The sequence below is a fragment of the Archocentrus centrarchus genome, chromosome 20 (genome assembly GCF_007364275.1).
Source record: "Archocentrus centrarchus isolate MPI-CPG fArcCen1 chromosome 20, fArcCen1, whole genome shotgun sequence".
In the NCBI taxonomy this organism is placed as follows: domain Eukaryota; kingdom Metazoa; phylum Chordata; class Actinopteri; order Cichliformes; family Cichlidae; genus Archocentrus; species Archocentrus centrarchus.
In genome coordinates this window covers 28198571-28221013 of record NC_044365.1, presented here as the reverse complement: position 1 = coordinate 28221013, position 22443 = coordinate 28198571, and the positions used below count along the sequence as shown (strand labels likewise).

General features: G+C 42.5%; 1 protein-coding gene across 1 annotated transcript in view; it reads right to left on the bottom strand.

Moving 5' to 3' along the window:
- Positions 1-15752, bottom strand: part of sema5a (sema domain, seven thrombospondin repeats (type 1 and type 1-like), transmembrane domain (TM) and short cytoplasmic domain, (semaphorin) 5A) — a 137063-nt gene extending 121311 nt beyond the window's left edge. The window contains exon 1 of the mRNA XM_030757311.1: positions 15423-15752. The gene's annotated coding sequence lies outside the window, so the exon portion shown is untranslated. The remainder of the gene's footprint in view (positions 1-15422) is intronic.
- Positions 15753-22443: the final 6691 nt, after the last annotated feature.

Genomic DNA, 22443 nt, shown 5'->3' with positions numbered 1-22443 from the left:
TACACAAGGACAAGATGGCACACACACACTCAAATTAGTACACAAAGGGACACACACACGCAATCTTTGTCCTTCTTTTTACCTTCTTTTTTCCACCCTCCCCTCTTTTAATGCAAACTACCACCTGGGAGCAAAAACAACACCTAATCAGCTGCAAGAGCTGCATCAACTTCCCTGACAGATGAGGAGACGCATGAGGAAGCATGGCATGTGTCTATAGCTGTGGCACATCTAATTTAAGCTCACAGCTAAATATACAGTACAGCGCAACACTGCCCCTCTGAACTGTGCAGTTTCATGACGCCTTTGATGGCTCAACATCAAAGCTGAATATCATCGCTTTTAACTCTAATATATTAATTCACTTTCTATGTTTAGGCTCTGCCTCATATTGCTGTGGAGATGAAAAAAGAAGTTAACTTGCCCTCACAATGCATATTTATGTAGCATGAACATGCACGCACACACACACACACACACACACACACACACACACACACACACACACACACACACACACACACACACACACAGATTACAGCACCTAAGAACCGCACAAGACATTAAGCTCCTGAGAGTTTGGTCAGCTGGACTAAATTTCCCTGAAATTATGGCATGTATTAATTTGGAAAAAACCTTCCTGTGTTATTATAACAACAATTACAGGTTGTGCTCTTGGTTGATACCCCCTTTACAGCTCTAAACCCCCAGCAGTCAGTCATACAAACAGTGGGTGTATTTAATGTGTGGTCTCGCCTGCTGTTGTCACACCGGCCCTGGGGTCCATCTGGGCTTGATTGCAGGCCAAAAACAGATGTTTCTGTCTCTATACATGTGTGTGTGTGCATGTGTGTGTGCGCGTGCGTGCGTGTTTATGTATGGGCTCTTCACTAGCTTAAAGCCTCTTTGTAAAAAAATGTGTGTGCACAGCTGTTTACCTGACCCAAATGTATTTATTACTGCCAAAATGCTTCTTTGTCAGTGTGCACATGACCCACTTATCAGTTTATGCTTACTTGTGTGTTTTTTGAGAGTGAGCGCGAGTTCATTTTACCAGTTTAAGTTTAAGGAGTCATTAGAAAAGAGAAAAAGAAAAAAAAAACTGCCCCAGACGATGCTAGCAACAGCTCATGTTCTAATTTTAGTTTGTGAGCACCTTCACTGAAAAATGAAGTAAAAATGTCAGTTTCCCAAACGACCACTTAAGGCTGGCTCCAAAAACAAGCTAATCCCAAAAGACCCCCATATTAACACACTCAGCTTTACAGCAGACGCAAACATATTTACAGCATAGTACCAAAAGAAAGCCTGCTGCTAACTTTTCATTTGTTTTTTCACAACTCGTGTTTAATTTCAATAAGTTAGCATTATTAGGGGTGTAGCCATTTTGAGTGACAGCTGGATGCTGGCCATAGACAGTATAAAAGATGGATGTAGCTACTGTGACAGTGTTAATTTCGCTGACGAAATATTTTTTGTCATAGTTTTTGCCAATGACCCTTTTTTCCATGACGAAAACAAGATGATAACTAAATTAAAACCACCTGAAAGGATGAAATTAATTTACACTTTCGTCTTGACGAAATCAATCAATTTAGAATCAAATATGGGACAAAGAAGGCATACCCGGGAGAACCACCTAACCACTGCAGCAACGTGCTGTCCGTCATGTTAGCTGTGTTTTTTATATTTCTACAGTTGGTATTTACATGGATGTTCCTCTATATATCAATATGTTGGGTGCATATTTGGGTTTTGTGTGCAAAAAAAATCCTATTGACTTAAACCCTCAGGTATTAGAGTGTGTATGCTTTAGACTTGAAAGAATATGGCTGGAATTTAATTGGTCTGTAGATTAGCTGTTTTCAGGTATTCTTTTTATGTTTAATATCAGTGTAATCAGAATATGTTTGGGTTTTGGATTGATGGTTGGACAAGGAATATGCAATCAAGAAATAATCAGCATTAGACTCAACAGCAACAACAATCATTACTTGCTGCCCTAGAGTTTTGTAAGTCATACAATGAAGCAGCTTTATATGCTGATAATTATGAAGCTGTGAAGAAATGTACTTCTTTTGGCAATATGTAAGAAAATCCACACTGTTGCCTCTCAGGTGTGTGTGTGTGTTTCTTTTATACTTATGTGATTTGGGGGCAAAACGCCTGCGCTGGTAATCAGCGTCACACTAAGCAAATCATAACTTAAAGAAATCAGGACAATATCAACCTGTCACCAAGTTGATATTGGTTTAAACAAACCTCTGTGTGTGAGAAATTGGATTTATCAGTGTAAACGGATTGGACTAATGACAAGGGGGACAATGATATTAAGCGCCTTAAAGAGGAATTTATTTTTCTATGATATGCTAGATGATCCCTCAGGACAGTAATGCTGAAATACGCACCCAAACTGGTTGTTAGAGGCACCAATCAGCTCACTTGAGACAAAGAGACATGATTCACAAAGGCAATTTGTGCGCCCGATGCACTCTGCCAGCCTCCTATTTCACAAATAACTGTCACACACAGACAGCAGCTAAATTAGCAGGTTCAATGACGCTCCTCTGTGCTCATGCCTGCGTGACAATACGGTCTTTCTTTTGGTTCCCCAGCAAGCCTCCGCAACCTACAGTCACCCACAGCACTCTTCTCGGTGAAAGTTTGTGGAGAAGTAGCATTTAACTTCCTGTTGTCATGCGAACATTTGACCACATTATTTCTGTTTATGCTAAACCAAAATGACTTTCAAATGGAATTTGTGATATTTCAGGATAACTTGTTTACAAAGAGAGCACTTCAAAGGGATGCATCGTTGAATCATGTACAGTGAATTTGTTCTTCAGTGTCAACATGGGTGGCAGATTATCAAAAAACGCGACAATATTTAAAACAGATCTGCTCATTTTTGTTTCTTCTCTGCCATTTTATCAGCTGAAAGTATAAATAATCTTTTCTTGTAGTGAAATGTGAACAGGCAGCTCTTCTGATTTTCAGTAATGTGTCAGTAAACCGAAGTGTCCTACAGAACATCTTCACGGAAACCCAAAAGGGAATTATCACATGGTTCCATGGCTTTGTTTTGCTCAAATGTGTGCAGTTGATAGACGAAGTCAGAACAAATTTAGGTCCCGTAACTTTACTGCAAATCACTCTCCAGCTTACTTCTCCAGCGAGTGGATGCCTGCATCGATTATAACTGCTGTGCATATTATTTTTGTTCACGTAAGCCTCTGTGCGTCAGTAATTTGTCAGAGGCACTGAGCTATTCAACTGGCTTAAAGTCTGAAACGCCATGAAGTACATGGCCTTCAGTCTCACACTGACCCGCTCTTCAGCAGCAATAGGCAAAGGAGTTGAGAGGGAGATGGGGCGAGAAAGTCGTTGAGGGTCACTTGAGGTAGATTACTGGAAAGAGGCCAATAATAATGAGACAAATATAAGAACAGAGGATGAAGGAGATGCAGAAGAGGATGAAAGGTAGAGGTTGGGTGAGATAAAACTGAGGGAGCGGGCAGGGATAGAGGAGGTAGGAGTAAAGAGAAAAGGGATGCTAGAGGTTAGCTGGGAACAAAAGGAGCAGAGGGTGAGGAGGAGAATGGAGGGGATTAAGAGAATGTGGAGTTTAGATGGAAAGAAAGAGGTGTTTAGGAGCACTTCAGGAAAAGGAAAGGAAGGGCTGGAGCTGAAGTGTGGCTTTGCTGTGAAGAGTTCCTGGGATCTCCATAAATCAAACATACCGCATGCCATAAAACTCGAGTTTCTCGCATTTCTGCAGTGCAGCGTGTGCATGTCAAACGTCAGGAAAGCGGCCCCACAGAGGTAATTGAATCAGGACACAGAAACAACAGAAAAGGCTCACACTGAGACGTTCAAGTGCAGCTGGAAAAGCAAGAAAGAGACCCCCTTCTTTTAAAGTAAAAGGGGAAATAGCGGTATTTGGAGACTGCGGTGTCCAGAGAGCTGACTCTACACGGCCTTTCACACGAGCCACGGCTCCAGGTGCAACACAGAGCAGGTCGGTTTAACAACCAGTTCCCCTCGTCTTCTAGACAACCTCTACACCACGAGTCTCTGTTTTCACAACCACACTTGCTTTATTTTTTTTTCTTGGTTTGGTTTTTTTTTCGTAAACTGCAATAACATGACTGCAATCAACCATCACGGTGTGAAATGACAAGAGAATGGGCGAAAATGGATTCAAATATGTCCCCTGACAAAAAGGATGTGCCGATTAAACTAAACCAGTCTGCACAAAAAAAAAAAAAAATACCTGTAACAGACTGTCTGCTTTTACAGGCTACCGGCATGTGGCAGGGAAGGGAGGAAGATGCTGACATTAAAGTGCTCTGTTTTGCGGGGCGCTTTATAACTGGGCTCGTCCAGCAAACTACCACCATTGTAAAGGGGAAATTGCCTGTAAAAACTTCCCCTCTGCTACCTCAGTGAAGACTCACTCGGGCAGCAGCATGTGAATAAACACAAACACTACTAGGTGTAAATGAGCCTAATGGGGGTGGGGGGGGCTGAGTCGTATCTACAGCTGGCCCAGACTGTTAATGTCTGCATTTTTTCTATTAGACGGGACCCCCTGGCTGCCTCATACAATTATGTTATTCTTCTGGGACTGTGAGTGTGGGTGTCTGCACTGTGAGACTGTGTCTGGAGGTGATAAAACAGCAGAAAGCACATAAATAATGACTTAATGATCCCCTCCACCCTTAGCCATAATGATGACGATGGAGTTTTGCAACCCGGGGACGCTGATGGAGGCAGGCGGGGTAATCCACATGTGGCCTCCAGGTGTGCTTAACTTCTACAATGTTACTTCTTAACCTCTAAACTCACCAAGGCTATACTCACTTTTACTTTGTTCCTCCTATAGTATTCCACGTCGCCACGCATACGGCTATAAATTGAAGCTTTCTTGTGTGGGCATTCATTATGCAAAAGCTGTCTGTTTTCTGGAGAAAACAGCTGAATATTCTGCATTAATCATCCCATCAAGCTACAATCGTCTTTTTAAGGAGAACAGGCGATGTGTGCGTATGCTGGAAAGAAAAAAGAAACAGGTAATTTTGAGTGACAGACTGGGTGGAATCAGACGCCAAATCAGACGTGTGGCTAAATTATAGTGTAGGCACTGAGGCAGAGATAAGAGTTTGCATAATTGTTCAGGCACGTTCTGCTGCCACGGCTTTACAACAATAGCAGTAAATCATGTGACTGTAAACTGTAATTAACATCCTTTACCTCCTTCCTGTTAATCATGCTCTGCAGCTAAATATTGATGCATCTCAGACATTTTTGAATTTTGTGCTGAAGGTGTTTTTAATTATTTTGCCAACACCTAATTGGCTTTTGCAGCATCTGAGAAGCTCAAGAGTTCAGCAAGAACTCTGAATGTCATCGATTTTACACTGACAGTGAGGAACAAAAAGATGAGTAAGTAGCACTAAAGAGTGAGAATCAAAGAAGAAATAAAGTGAGCGTAATCTGCCAATTAGTATAATTGCTTCAGCTAAAACTGATGAACCCTGGAACCCCGAGAGACTGAGAAATCGTCCACGGGAGCACGCACGCGTCCACATGTGCAAGAAAAATGACACTGTTTTAAAACCAGGTCAAGAAGAAACATATATGGAATGAGAAAGTGTTAATTAAAATATATAAGGAGTCAGTGTAGGTGTGGAACTATGCTGATGATAATGCCGGGTTACATAGGTGACCTACTGCAGCCACCATGGGATGATTTATGGCAAAAAATCCTAATCGAAATTATTTTTGGTCCATATTGAGATCACAATTATTTAACACAATTATCATCATGCACTTATTAAACTTGTTAAAAAGTACTTTTTAACAAAGGATTTCCTTGAACTTTAGTTCAGCCAGAGCTGCTTTAGTCTGAAGAAGATTAGCATCCTATCTGCAGTTAATTATATTTGGTGGTGTGGCTCTATTCTGGGACTTCCCTGCCCTTCCACGTGCATACATGTAAAGCCTAAATCAGGGAGAGCAGCAGCTAGATCAAGAATACAGAACAGAGTAGCCATCACTGACAAAAGGAAGGGCTGGGGTGAAGATGGGTTGCAAAGTGGCCTGCAGGGACAGCAGCAACTGTAGACAGGCTAAGAGGTGCACTTGATAAAATACAAGAAATACAAGACAAAACGGGAGCATTGCTGTGAAATGAAATGCAGCACAGTAATTGTTTTATATAGATTATCTTATTTTCATAATTGCTGGAAGCCAAATATAATTCTGAAATAAATGAAAATAATAAAATGGCTCCAAATTCTGCGGTTATGTAATTAACACACAAACACGGCACAGTAAAGTGGGAAGACTGGCTGTTGGCATCCCTGAGTGAGTTGCTGAATTGTGACCGTGCTCCCTGACCTTCCCATATCAGAGGAGGGTAACTGAAAAAGATTTCTTCCCTCTAGGGACGAATGTTACAGCAGTAACATTATGGTTTTCAGTGCAGGGTGAGAAGGAGGAAGGAAGCTGTAATGAGGCTGAGGAAAAGGAGGGAAAGATGTCTCATTTTCTCTAAAACAACCCAGAATGCTTCGCAGATCTCCAGATGCATATCTCAGGCTTTCGTAACACGATCAGAGACATTAAAAAGCTAAAGAGAAAGAAACAGTCTTTATTCGCACAATTACCTCCTGAGTACCTTGATGGTCTCTAGCAACAGCTTCTTCCTCACATGCTGCAATACAACTCCTTTTTTGTGTGCTCTTCTAAAGTCAATAAAAAGACGTCGACCCTGCTAGAAAGAGTGCCCTTTTGCCCTTAGCTGTTGCAGTGATGGGAGTACTTTTCTACCCAGAAAGCCCTTGGGGAACAGCGTGAAGCACAAAATAGATCAGGATGCTACGGGCCCCTGGCTTCATAAGGGCAGAAGTCTATTTTTAATGACAAGAGGAGCACTGCAACACAGTGTTGTGGTAGGGCAAGTCCAGAGGAAATGTATCCTCTGCGTAGGAGTCCCCTCGCTCACTGCGCCTGTCTGAAGAGTTCTGAGGCTTAAAATCAGAAACAACTGTGGAGGCTTTACCTGCAACAAAATCTATTTTGCCTTCCATTTAAAGTGATTTGCTTGAGCTGATCTCAGCTTATCCTTGTTAAGGAAAACCGGGCTTTTCTGTCTCACTGTCATCATAAGCAGCAAAAGAATTTGCGATTTTATGCATCTCTGCACATTTCTTCCATGCCTGTACGTATCTGTGTTTAAAAGAGGGCAGCTGGAAAGTGGGGTCAGATTTAGGGTCAAGCTGGAGTTGCAAGCAAACCCATTTCTGAGAAAGTGAAATTGGAGCCTTTCCTCTTGAGCCACTGCATCCTGCTGACCTCCAGAGGCTTGCATATATGCATCCCAGCTGCATGTGAAATAAAGAGCAGAAGTATGAATAATTTTCATATTTGTACACACAGATATTATTTTTGTTACTGCCTTTACTCGCTCTGCTTATTCTTGGGGAATTATTTGTTGATTTCACTTTTTTATCTGACAGCCTCTGTTTTCTCTTCCTCAGCCTACACTGCACGATGCTACAGGGTTTAAAGCTCATCTCCTCCGTACAACACAAAAAACACACAATACACACCTTAAAACTATGTGTACAATGCACTGTGTGTTTTAGGCGCTCTGGTGTTTCCTTGTATTTGAGTTTTCTCTTTTCTATGCAGGAACAAGGAAGGAAAGGGGGGGGGGGGGGGGTGCATCTCATCCTAAAGCATCTTTTAACAATCCTCCTCGGTCCCAACAGGGCAGCACGGCGGAAGAAGCACAGGCAGAGAGTCAGCACAACTCTTGAACGTAACTCACTTCTCTGGGGAACTCGGCAACACAATAGAGCCAGAGCAGAATAGAAACATCCTTTGGTTTCATGAACAGCATAATCAGATGACTGCATTACACTGTGTACAGAAAAAAAAAGAAGGATACTCCTGGCAATACCTCTACAATTACTCATTGTCTTTTGGAGCAACTGATACCCTTATCACTGAAGCCCAGTACCTGGCTAGACTTAATGTTCCATAACAAACTATCCCGTGAAACCAAACTCTCACTTGTGTCCAACAGTATTCAACTCCAAATTACCACATCATCTTATGAGCACAGATAATATTAACAACAATAATAATATTCAAAGTCACGCCAGCTCAAAAGACTGCAAATCGACAAAACAAGGTGCCCGCTCCTGGCAGGCATCCACACGTTTTCCAACTGAGGGCTCATTCTTCCTAATGGTTTATTCAAGTAAGAATGAAATGTTTTTCCAGAAAGAATAATAAGTGGTTTGTTACTCACTGCTGGTGGTTTAGATCAGACCACACATCCTCTGTGTGGCTTCACCTTCAGAACTGAGAAGGCATTGTGCCTGTGACTGGGTAGACTACACATTCGCACTGAAGCTCCACAAAGGCCAGTAAAGACCATGACTCATGAGCGTCTCATGTCTGTTTGCGGGCAAGGTTTGGGTACGTGTGAAGGAGGTTTTCACCACACTACTGTTTTCTTTCATTTCTTTTCTGTCTCTCTTTTTAAAAAACATAATACATTTCTAGGTGCTTCAATAAAATCTGATTCGTTTTTAAGGAGAATATTACCTGTGAATAAAATCGACTCCTCCAGTCAGGGTGAAACCAACTGCATGAACCTCCAACTACAGGACACTATGCAGTATTTAGATCCTTTCCTCAAGTTAAAATACCAATGCAACAGTGTAAGCATAGTCCATCACATAAAAACTCCTGCATGCTTCTTAAAGGCACTCTAGTATTAGTTATTATTAAACTTGGCAATTAGCACTGTCACCTAACAGCAAGAAGGTCCTGGGTTCGAAACCACCATCTGGTCGGGGCCTTTCTTTGTGGAGTTTGCATGTTCTCTCCGGGTGCTCCGGCTTCCCTCCCACAGTCCAAAGACATGCACAGGGTTAGGTCAATTGGCTATGAGTAATTATGAGTATGAATAGTTGCCTGTCTCTCTGCGTTGGCCCTGCAATAGACTGGCAATCAGTCAAGGGTGGACCCCCACAGTGAAAAGAGGAAGAAAATGGATGGATGTAAACGAATACCTTAGATAAGCATAATAATGAGTCAGTATGGAAAAAATGATTCTTCTGTTTTGGTTGGTTTTTATGATGTTAAATATTCAGTCCATAGGTATTCAAAGTAAGAAAGTGTATGAAAGTCAGTCTCTGTTCTGGATTTATTTTGGGTTGTGGTGTTTTCATTTTTTGGTGAAGAATTTTAAAAGATAAATGCCAATGGTTCTTTGGTGGAACTGCCAACCATAAAAAGCCTAATTTTTTTAAGCCAAAAATTCCTGGGAGCTGTTGGTTTAGTCTCTTACATTGAAACATATTTTTTTAAAATCTGATTATGTGTATTTGTATAAAATCTTCTTAAAAATGTAGCTACTAAACAGCTGTTGAAGCATATTTCCCAAAGTACAGTAGATTAGAAATGAGAAACAGCATAAAAAGGAAAAGCTATGTCAGGGAGATGCAGATATTTGGCAAAAATGTCCAAATACCTGCTTTTACCTGAGAGGACTCGGGTGAGAAAATGAGCATTCCTGAACTTTGTGGTAAAAACAGTAAGGAGATGCTGTTCAGACAGATTTTTTTTTTTAAAGAAAGAATCCAGAAACAGTAAAAGTGAAGATTCTGAGGATTTTGAAAAGTGAAAAAGACACATCACCTTTATAACAAATTTCCCTTCCATTGCTTTACTCTTCTCTATCACCTGTCTTCTTCGTCTGCCTCCTGTCTTTCATCATCTTCCCTTCTCTTGATGTCTTAGCTTTCTTTTCTCTGCCTCGTTTGGTCCAGTCCTGCCCTGCCTGTCTGTCTGTCCCTCTCTGAGGGCTTCTAGCACTGACAGTTGAATCCAGCAGACAGATGCATCCGGGAACAGACTAGACTGCTGCCTCTTGAGGGAACCTCCTCCCCGTACACTTAACAATTTCCCTCAAACCCGTTCGTCCTGCCTGCCTGCTCATCAGCCTATCGATCACCCCTTCTATCTCCATCTCATCCGTTTTCTTACCCCTGCCCTTTTATTTTTCCATTCAGAAAGCAGGCACCACCCCTCTTTGTCGGGCAAACTTAAGCTCTTATCTTTTCACCTATATCAGTGATGTCGCCTCTGCCTTTCTCTCTTTATATCTCTTCTCTAATCTTCCTCTGCATCTTTTTCCCATTTTTTTTTTTTCTGCGTGGCCAAACTACAAGAACTGGGCCGCTTTATCTCTTCAGATGTTATCGCAAACTTTCATATGAGGTCGGATAAAAAGAATATAGCACGCTCTGTAATTCGGTTTTCTCATTCATCTGCTGAGGGAAGCATCCTCTTGCAACTTGAATATTCTTTTTTTTTTTGAGGATATTGCACTGATTAGCCCTTCGTAATGATTTCAAAGTAGAGATAAATGTTTTCATTTGCTGAAGATTAAAGTATTTTCTGTATTTATATCCTCTCGCTGATCAAATTAGAGCCTCTCCGGCTGTTTGCGGCGCTGCGTTAGATGAAACTCCGATAGTTCTAAACACATCACATCAAAAGAGCTTCTTATCGTATAATGATATGCTCCATAAAGATAACGCGCAACCATTCTCGTCCCACGAGGAGTAAAAAAACTCAAACCCAAGACCGATGGCAGCTACATTGTCTCCTGTTTATTCAAAATGATATGATAAACACAAATAAATGCACAGAAATCACACACATGCGCCTGCTTTAGTAGTGGGTGGGCTGCTAATTTAGTTGTGACTATACATAGCAAAGAGTCTCAAGGTCTCACAGGAGGCAGTCCAGTTTTGCTCTCATCTCAGAGGTACAAGCTGCAGCTTGAAAGAAGCAGCTCCTACAAAAGGGAAATATACGAGCTGAGCACTGCTATCAAATGATCCTCTCATTCATGCTTCCAAGTCATTCATCTTCCAGAGAAATACAGCTGGGTGACGGCCCGGAGTGGGAAAAAAGTGTATTTCCCTCTGTGTATGTCTGCATGTTTGTTTGGTGACAACTCATGACTCATTTCACCCTTCAAATGGCCCCGTGGCACTCAATCAGTCAATAAACAAAGACGAGCATAGCTTCTCCTCCTCTCCTCCACTCGTTTTTCCTCACTCTCCCTTTTTATAAAAAAAAAATCCTCCTTTCACCTCTTTTCCCCTGAGTCATTACACCTCATCACACACTCTCTCCCTGCTCCCACCTTCTTCTCCTCCTCCTCCTCCTCCTCCCCTCAGCTGCTGTGCCTGACTAGCTTCATACCAATACAAGTGCAAAAGAAGAGTACAACACACTCCAAACTTAAAATAAGTTTACAATAATCGCCTCTCCTGATGTCACAAAAAAGTTGGAGCCATCTCTGTTTAACCTTTCAAACATCCTCTCAGCTCAATCCTTAGTGAAAAAGAAGCTTTGGGGATTATTCAGTCATGACCCAAATAGTCGCTCTCTTATGCCTGCGCAGGCATCGTGGTTAAAAGACAGATTCCTCCACTATCTGAGTGGGGTTTGAGGTTGTAGTGAAAGAGAGGGACAGAGCTAATGTAGTGTAACGGTGCCGGCGAGTGAAGGCTGGTTTAGTGGTGCTAATTCCTCCTGACGTGTGGACATGCAACTGGATGTTTAACTCAAACCACAGACATTCACTCTTGGATCCAAGCAGCAGAAGTACAGTAATAGCACATCAAGGATCACATATCGCTTGCTCGCGCCTCCCTACCTCCCTCTGAACTCAAATTATTTCCTACACCTGCCTTTGTGCTGCTTCTGCTGTTTAGCATGCAGTGTGAAATTACCACAGCTTCCTCTGCCTGTTTTACAAGGATAGGTCCCATCAGAGAACTGGTGTGCGTGTGTGTGTGTGTGTCTCTCTCCTCACACATGCACCTTTTATTTCATTTCCAGCTCTTTTACGTGTCAGTCTTAATTTTGCACCTGTACGTGCCGTGTTTTTACTTTAGCTCGGTTTACTCCAACTGCGCAGCATAATAATACAATATTCCTTGCGGAAAACAGACCCACTCACCCGCTCGGTGTGTGTTTGGAAATAATGGCACCACGTTGGTTTTTAAAAGCGTCAAACCTTTCACGGCTGACCTTGACGAAAAGAGACTCGGATCTCTGTGCAGCACCGTGACGTAGACTTTTGTGAGGATAAACAACAGATGCTTTGGGGTTGCATTATGCATCCCACTTTATAACTTCCTTGTGGTCTCTGTGGCAACTGTTAGGACACTTTGGCCTTTAAAGAACAGAAGTGGCGTGGATGATAAACTTTCATTTTGCCAACATTTTCATTTCCTCTGAACAGCCTTTCAAATCCCCTGTAGGAAACCTTGGGAGTAGCCATAGCAACATTGCACCATCTCACTAAGTCAGTGACAATGGCAGAAATAAAAAGAAAGAAAAAAAAAAATGCTTCATTTTAACCTGACAACTTTCTCTTTTGTGTCAGGACAGAAATGGCACAAACAGACCCCCCCCCCCCTCAAAAAAAAGCTAAAAAGTAAAAAGTTAAACAGATATTTGGTTTCTAACACGGGGCTGATTCTCTGGAGCTGCCACAGTCTTGAAATCAGGAGTAGCAGGAAGAACAAGGCGGAGGGATGAGATAATGGCAAAGTGGTTGTAATGTATAAATAGCTTGTGGCAGCGAGAGGACAAAGCACAGCAGGAATGAGCAGAAAACCACTTCAACTATTGTTTGGGACTCCAAGTTTCCAAAAAAAACCATCCATATGGGAAGAATTTGTCAAATCTGGCCTTCCATGCAATTCTCACCCAATAAAATCAAATCTTTTGTGAGGCCGCATATACAGAGGCAAACTATCCCAAAGCCCCATCTTGCTGGTGTCACACAAATAAGTAACCAAAGGGGCCTTAAAGAGCACCGAGAGGCCAGAGGCTAATGGCTGTTTAGTTTGCACGTGCAAGATAATGCCATTCACTTTCGCTCCCAACAGAGCTCAACCCCCCCCCAGGGGATGTTGAATCACAAAGGTCGACAACAATGGGGCTTGTCATTCAGTCGGTTTCCATAGTGACTGCACAGTCTCACCATGCCCAACGCGGCCGGTTTCATCACAGAAAAAATCTTCAGGCTAGGACTAATTGCTGTGTTTCTGCTGGGGTTCTGTGTCAGCGCTCAGGCAAACTCCCCACGCAACACAAATATCAATCATTCCTAAGCATATGCTGCTCTTCACCGGGCGCTGGAATGTGGAGCGAGTTTACATACAATGGGCTCATCTGTATCTGCTGCTCGTCTCTCTGTCAGTGTAGGAGTTCAAGTCTTTTTTTCTTTTTTTTTACATGCCACAAATACAGTTTTTCTATTTTGTCCAAGCAACGGTCCCAAACTCAAAGATAATAAATGCACTTTTATCAAAGATCAGGAAACCCTGCAAATGTTCACATCTGAGAAGATGGAACCACTAATCTGGATTAAAAGTTACTTAAAGGATTTATTAAACATCAAAGTAAATGGCAGTTTTCTCAGTTAATTGTTTAGTTTTTCCTCACTTTAAACTGATCAATGCAGCTCTGAGGCTGTTTTCTCCCTCTCTCTCTCTCTCTCTCTCTCCATGCAGTATTTCTCTAGCAGTTCAGCAACCTTTGGCCAAAAGGCTTCATGGCAATTCTATTTCCTCTTTCTTCCAAGAGGGATTTTTAACCTCCAATGTCCAATAAAAGGCCTGGACACCGTGACTCTAAAGCGCTTCTTCCATCTGGATGATGGTCACTTATTTCCACTGGTATGATGGGACAGACCAGCCGAAGCATCCTCACTGGTCTGCGGCCATAAGGTCTGTACTTAAGAGATGCCCCAAAAAGTTGCAGAACTGACAACAAATGGTAAACCTGAATGGAAAAGAGTTTGGTGAGGGATTGACATTCTGGACATGACTTTTAAGTGAAAATGTGCACGATTTTGGAAAAGATGCTCGCCTCAGGCCAGGAATAAACATTCAGGAAATGTAACTCAGTTAACAATTATAATGTGCACTCATCAGCATGATCACAGTTGGAGATTAGCAACCCTCTAAACCTGCTGCAAGGACAGACTCGTGAGAAGCATTCAGGCAGCAGCTGAACCACATACATTATCTCCTCACAGCAGCAATCTTTTCTCTTTTTTTCCCCTCACAGCACGTCCCTTAGTATATTTAACTTGTCCTTTTTCATTTTTTCTTTAACAAACTCACTGACAAGTACAATGAATGCTGTGCCCGTTTGGCTTTTGTGGAAGAGCTCTGCTTGGTTAAATTGAAAAGTCGAAATGAAGCTTTTATTCCAATAGTAAAATAACTTTTTGATAGTTTTACAAAATCCTGAGTAAAAACCTTCAAGGACAGCTCTGGCTCTGCAAAGTGAAGAGAAGTGAAGAGAATTAAATTTGAGGTGCATGGCTGGAAAGTTTGAATACCTCAACAAAAAGATCAGCAGAACGAAATAAACTTGGCACATCTTGTTATTGTGATTAAATGAAAATTACTAGCATTAAACCGTGGAAAATCAGCGTATCTGAAAGGGGCGCTCGTTCTTGTGGAATCAAAAGGGTGAGAGAAAAAAAAAATTCGACAAAAGCGACTGAGATTGAAATCTTTATCAGAGCCCAACTCAAACATTACAGAAAAGGCAAGGGCATTTATTAATAGAAAAAGAAAATTAGGTGGAATAAATCCATGAATAACATCAGATATTCTTGTTTTAATGAGTTACTAAACAGATGTGAATGTGAAAATTCACCAGCTTGTGTATCACCCCTGAATCCACTGATATTTTCATGACTGGTGCACTGCCATTTACTACACTGTTGGACCTTTTTTTTTTTTCTGTCCTTCTTTCTTTAATTATAACACAACGCACATTTTCCAAGCTTCTCCCCAAACGAGCTGCGTAAGTGAATGCAAGAGAGTCTAGCTTCTAGATCGGGCGTGATAAGAAACCCTAATCAACTGTAATGAGATATTAGAAAGAGGAAAGAAAAGCCAGACACTGCTGCGAATGTGTGAGATGAAAGATCTGATGAAAGCTCTGAGGTACCTGCTGATGGCTGCACTCTGCCAGCACCACCAAGCGGTGAGACATCGCAAAGCGTAATGCAAAACTTCTAAAACTGATTATTTACCTCACTATGGATAAGTGCAGATGCGTGTCCTAACCCATGCAACTATATGCCCATTCTGCCAGATATTCTTGTGCACATGTTCACTTGTGATTTAAGTCCAAAATGTCATCTAAAGGTAAGTTAAAGTCGCCCGTTTTGGGATCAGGAGAAAACACATATCTCGCGTTGAGAAATGCAGAAATTAGTGACATCTCTGAATAATAATTAAAGCCGTCGCAGAGCTCATAATAATAATAAAAAAGGCACCTTTTCTTACCAAGTGAGGCGTCCAACACCCGTTCATCTAGTAGGGAGCGAAGCTGCGTGTCTTGTCCCGGTGAGAACAGTGGTGAGGAAAGACAGAACACAAAGATGAGCGAAAGGTAAAATATCCCCACTTCTTTTGTGTTTCTTGTCAGAAATGGATCTCGGTAAAAAAAAAAACAAACAAACAAAAAACTCCGTCTCTGTGTGTGCGAAGATTACTCTGCGCTCTGTCTCCGTACCTCCGGAGGAGCGCCGTGCGGTATCTCTGCCCCACGGAGGAGCGCTCTGTGCCGCTGGCTCCTCGGCGCACGATTTGTAATCGGACACCGCACTGTCGCGCTGCGCCACAGACAATATGCCTCCGCTTTGTGGTGGTGGTGCGAAAAAGCAAGGCGCGTTAAAACGCAAAAACTTTCCTTTAACTAAGATGCTCAGCGCTTGTGCGAGAAGCGAGAGGTGGAGAGCGGAGGCGGGTGATGTGCCCGGCGCTGCTAGCAGTTACAGCTGCGCAGCTCGCGAGCAGGGTTTTGAAGGTTGAGGACTGCGCCCCCACTTTGCGCGTCCACTCCAGCGGCGAGGAGAGACGTGGCAGCGGCGCACAGCTGTCCTGCAGGTGGAGGAGAGGAATAGAGCCCACTGAGCGCTGGAGCTACAAGTGGGATGACTGAGATTTGGAAGGTTTGAGCTATTTTTGACGGCTTTACCTTGGCTGTGCTCTTGTTCCCAGGAGTGAATGCCTCCTCTGGTTTTTATCTTTCAGGAAGGTCAGAGGTCAACATCAGTTTCGGAAAAGCACTCACCCCCTTTAAACGAGCTCATTTGCACTTAATCCGCAAGGTACATTTGGCTAAATTTGGACATATAACCCTTCTTAAGGGGCTCCAAAGGGCTTAAATTTTTCCATACATATAGTCATATAGTTTTGAGTCAGCTACAAATCATTTGCAGAACTGGTGAACTAGTCAAGGACACTTCAGCAGAGGGGATGCTCACTGCAAGTGGGGTTGAATGCTGCCCTGCATATCTGTAACCACTGAGACACAGCTGTTCAATACTGTGTGCATGCTTCAGACAAGCAAAAGCCACTCTTTCATTCATTTAACAGCAAATTCCCTATGTTAAAAAGTAAAAATATAACATGTAAGTTATGATATATGAGTGTGTGTGTTTGAGAGAGAGAATAAGTGAGCAAGACAGAAAGTGACAATGCTGTGCGTCTGTGCCTTTGTATATTTTAATAGCGACATCCCCAGTTCAATTACCTATTTATCCCCTGGTGAATGAACGCAGCCTTTATCGAGCTCCAAAAGCCCAAACAGTCGTAGACAGCTTTAGGGCTGTGACAGAAAGTGTGTCTGTCTCTTTGACAGACACGTAGCGGAGTCAACAACAGCCTGTTAATACGCCTCTTCGTTAAACCAGAACATGCCTCTGTGAATGCCTCTGCTCCTGCGCATATAAATCTGAATTCAAATCAGGTAATTTTCATAAAAATGTCACTACCCACGACGGGGGGAAGTAAAGCTGAGATTTACATTTCAAGTGGCCTCTGTGCAACTCTGGGAAATGCGTGGGTAACCTTTTCCTTTCTCTTGCTGGGCAGGGAGATGCAAAGGGAGCAGATCTGCGTTCTTAAAATATCAGAACAGATTGGAGGGAGATATGGAATGCCAAAGGCACTGGTAGTGACTGATGAATACAATGAAACAATAAATTGAGCGGTGATACAATAAAGTGAGATTGTGGTAGTAGTTTAAAATCAAATGCACTTTCATCCACTGAAAACACTGTGACCTCCAGAACTTTTTTCCCTTTGCTTCAGGAATTTCAAACTTGCTTTTAGTTCACATGGTTTGCTCTCCCGCACAATAGATGTTTTACTCTCTCACGGCCAACAGCGAAAAAAACTGACAGAGCTGCGCCTTCAGAGTGAAGCTTCGGCTGTGTGCACTGCACGGAGCGAGTGAATTTCATCAGTTAAAACAACGCCGTGCCTTTGAATGGGCCGTCGGAGTCAGCGATGGGTGATTGTGAGTACATTAGTCTATGATGGGAGGCGTGAGAACGAATCAAAGTTACACAGGCGTTCGTGTCTCCCTGCCTGTGTTTGTGGAGGTGTGCGCGGCTACATTTGCTGCTCTGCATTCCTGTTTTGATGTCAGGCAACTGCACTCAAGTTTCTAGGCAACCACAGAAGTGGTCTCCTATAATTCACCTGGTCATGTAAGATCTTAGTGGGATGTGTTTGTCTGTGCGTCTGTGTGTTTGCTGTCTGTATGTTGGTGCATCTGGCAACTTTTTGAGGAATTGGAGGTTTCAGTCTTCTAAGTGACCAAATAATAATTCAAAATAATGTCACGATGAAAGAAACCGAAGGCCAACTTTTATGTGTTATGAAAAAAAAGGCAAAACCAGAGGGGGAAGAGCAATTTTTCATTTTTTTTGTTGTGTTTCCTTTATGCGAGCATGCGCATTTGTAATATGTGTCTGTATACATTGATGGAAGGAGACACTAACAGCAGGCCAAGCCCCTGCTTTAGTGCCAAACCTCAGTTGACCACAGTTGAGCCCTTAAAATCACTTTGTCACACAGGCCATCTGTCATGCAGTTTCTCAGTTTCAAGCTCCACATCATTTTGTACCTCGCAAACACAGCCAGTCAGCCAACCTGCCAGCCGCCGGGACACGCAAAGCACACACTCACTGTCATACAGATGCAACAGCTTTCACATGTTGGGGCACACTCACACGCTCGCGCACATGGGCGATTGCACGAGAGTGACTACAACTGGCTGAGTCAAGCTTGAAGTTGTGAGTAAGAGAGAAGAAAAGGTGTTTTTGGTCATTTCCCGGGAGAGGAGGAGCTGGGGAATAAAAGGGGGCACACGAAAAGATAGCAAGGGTGAGAGAGAGAAGAGCCGGCCAGCTGTGAAAGACTGCAGTCATTCCTCACTCTGAGCGCCATACCTGCAGACTCAATGAGCCATCCCACGCTGCAGCAGGGCCAAAGCTGTGTGATTTCTCAGGCTTACTCAGCCTTACTTTGCCCCTGCAGCAGCAGCATCCAGGGCCTTGTAGTGCCAAGACTCCACAAAGTCTACTTCCCCCGCCACGCTTCATGAGAGGAAGGATTGGACAATGATGCCTTTAACTGTCAGGGTGTCAGAGGAAGTATGTATGCGACACGGGAGCAGGCTCTCCTGTAGGTGTCAACCTCAGCAAAATTATTAAGGGCTTTAGGTTTCTGTAGGCTGCTAATTTATCAGCTAAAGATCTGAGATAATACTTCAGCTCCTTACACCTTATTACTCATGCTAACATCATGCTGTAGGGATGACAATACTGAGCCACTTGGTTCAGACGGAAATAGCTCATAAGATTTCTGGACGTATTGCTATGAATTTAAGCACATATACCAATAGTGCCCAGAGGGTGAATCCCAACGCCTTTGGTGATCCACTGACCTTTCCTAGCGCCACCAGGAGGTTAGTTTTTACTGAGTCTGTGAAATCGCTTAGCACTGTGAATATATATTAGTCCAGAGAGGATCAGTTTGGTAGATGACCCCTCAAGAACAAGTATTAAATGATATTTGCTGACATTTACTTTCTCGTGATGAATTAAAGCATCTTTGGTGATCATTTTTAATTCCCACAGAGTACCACCATCAGGTGAAAGGTTATACCAGTGTAATGCCTTGAGTTCAGACCAAATACCTGCAAAAATAATGAAATTAGTTTTGGCAAATATTGTCAGGCTAACAAGCTAAATTTAGATGGCAGGAAGATGTTAGCATTTTCACTTGCAGTGTTTTTGAAATTATGACCAAGGAAGAAGTTTTTGCCACTGGCTTTATGACCTACTTTCTATTCATCTCTTGCAGTGCCCCTTCATTTTCAGCTGTTTAAGTCATTTTAAAAAGAGGACCACCCCTTAGGAATTTTATCTTTTAAAACTTGCCTTTTTATACAGTTTTTTTTCTTGTCTAAATGCCCATCATTCGTCTTATGGACGGCCTTTTGCCTTATTGTCTGATGGTGCCACACATAAAAGCTAAATTATAAGGTATAAGTATCCTGATGCTAGCACTTTGTTCAGAACACTAACACAGTCAAGCAGATATTAGCATGGTCTTAGCACATAAAAAAGTTCAGACTGAGTTAATATAGCATTTCACTGATTGAGCTTTATACCCTGTTTTCTCACTTACAACATCATTATGAAAGTTTACTCCATCTTTATCTGATCCTTGTGGTCCTGCCCAGTTCTCATCAGCTTGCTATAATGCAGTGTAGAGGTATGATGGAGTGTTTTTAAGAGCCAAAGCCATCCAAAGGTAGTGTATGAATGGACTCGGTGAGATAATGAAATGCAGCACCAGAGTCCAAGGGGGTCATCCTTCTCGCTCTCTGCTGAGATTCTGGCTGGCTGTATTTGTCTTTGTCCTCCCCTCTATGGCCCATGATGGATAGCAAAAAGAATATGGCTGAGAGTGAAAGTTTTTTTTCCTACTCTTCTTCTTTTTTAGTGTCTTTTCTTTTTTTTTCTCCTCCATCACCATTAGCGAGGTGGCAAAGTTAAGGGCTGGAGAGATGAACTCTGTGAAATTCAATCATGGGAATTGAAGGTTTGGAGGCGTGAGGTCTTGGCCCCATGGGCAGTTTGGAGATTGCTTCAGATTAATTAATGTCAAAATGGAGAGGGTGAGGCCGTAGAGAACAATTATATATGTGACTGCTGGACATGATGTTTGCCATTCTCACTAGAGAGTGCTAGCAATTTAAGTGGCGATAGACTAGGGAAAGCTACCCATGGCTAAATGGATAGAAAACTAAAGCCACTTATGTAAGTACTCAAGGCGCATATAATCCAGAGAAGCCACAGTGAGGAAAACTACCACTGTCTCCTGTGCATTGTAATCTTCTGAAGGCAGACTTGGAGTTAAGAGAGTAACACTCAATTACAAATTCAGATTTCATTTGTAATGACTTGTTAATGTGTCTGTACATACGCATCACCATATGGTCTTTCCTGTGTGTGTGCGAAAGTGCCTTTTGTCATCTTTAAACATACATCATCATCGTCTGCAGTCACAGCGACTTCTTCAGCTTTTCCCACTATGTTCTTAATGGAGGTTTACATAGGCAGTGCTACATCCCAGATTAAGCAGACAGACTGTACTCTGCTGCTTTTAGGGCCTCATGGGACCAGAGTGATTCTTCAACAACACTGACCGAGCCGTCTCCGGAAACTGGAATAAATCCTCCAATTTCTAACTCAGCAGAAGCAATTTGTTTCTTTCAACGCTATCTTGTATTTCAGGGTGACTTGACTGGCCTCTCACTGCATGGTACTGTCTATTCTCTCAATGCACACATCCATCCAAGTCTTGGTGCACACCAACTGAGGGCGCAGGCATCACACACAGTTATATTACATATATAAACACAACACATGTACAGTCATGCACACATTTTCAGCTGTCCCTGATATGCTTTCTGCCTTTGTGCAGAGGGGGTTTGGATTTGTGTGACCGTGATGCACTCCAAGCAGGTATGCACAGGAAACCGAGATTGGTCTTCTCGCTACAGTGCATTTTTATCTCCAGAGTTTTGGAAATCATGATTTATGTGTCTGCAAAGGAAACATAAAAATCCAAAGATCTGTGGGGCTTTTCACAGTTTGCTAGACTAAAGGCTAAACACAGACTCAGGAAATTGAAAAGATTTGGAAGAGATGTTTAAGTTCCATTAAAATATGTATGCTTGTGGTGAATGAAGCACATCACTGTCTTTGCCTATTACAGAGCTGATATCTGCATCTCTCAGCCAACACTGACTTTCATAAACTGGCCCATTAAAGAAAAGAAAATAACCAGCAAAGCTGACAACAGCAACCAAAACTGGCATTAACTGATAATAATCAAAGTCATTACTGGGATATTATCGTTTCTTATTATTCTCAGCAATAAAGTATCCTGTATTTTTTTATAATGAGCCTGCAATATGGCAGGGGAACTCATTAGAAAGGAGGCACTGCTGGAAATTCAGACATCCATCATCTCTTTTAGGGGCTTGCTGCAAAGGATCGTAACAATGAGCTTTGCTGACAGGCAAAGGGGTGTTTGGGTAATTGTGTTTTGCCCCACGATGGACAAACAAACTCATTTTAATTACCGTCAGCTCTCCATTTAGAGGTTAGAAGTCAGAGCTGGACCGGGCTGTGTGTAGGAGGTAGCGTGGAATATCTATTTTTCCTTTTATTAATGGAGACACAACTGTAATGTTGAGTCGATGATTTAACCGTGAGCTTGTTCAGAAAGTCTTCTCTCTGAAGTTGTGTTAGGAGCTGTTTTGCCTACTGATGGGAAAAATGAGCTCAGGAGAGTCTAGCTGTCTTCACACAGTAGCGCTGGAACCGTCAAAACAGCATTATAAGATGGAAGCACTTGCTTGTTTTTGAGAAATTTAGGCCACTCGGCAAAAAGGAAGAAACTCTTTTGCTTTGGCTTTGAACATGCCCTCCCCCGAGAGTCACTTTCACCTTTTCCCATCTTTGAGGTATGCCTTTGGACAAGATGAAAGTAAACGTCTGAGCACTTCAGTCAGGGGATGCTAGATAAACTATATGGAGGAAGTTAATGTGAAGTAAATGTCCCTGAAAGGAAGAATTCAAAGACAAGAGAATACCAACAGTCTTTTGATGGTGCTGGCCAGACTGCATGGTTTTCCACCAAAGTGAAAAGAAGGAAAAAAAGTTAACACACGTGGAAGATTATTTTTAGGAACAGTATTCTCAGCAGACAGTTTATTAGGTACACCATGCTAGTACTGGGGTTGACCCCATTTTCCCTTCAGAATTGTTTTAATTCTTCGTGGCACAGATTCAACAAGGTGCTGGCATGATAGCGTCACACAGTTGCCGCAGATTTGTCGGCTGCGCATCCATGATGCGACTCTCCCCTTCCACCGCATCCCAAAGGTGCTCTGTTGGATTGAGATCTGATGTTGAGGCAATCTAAGTACAGTGAA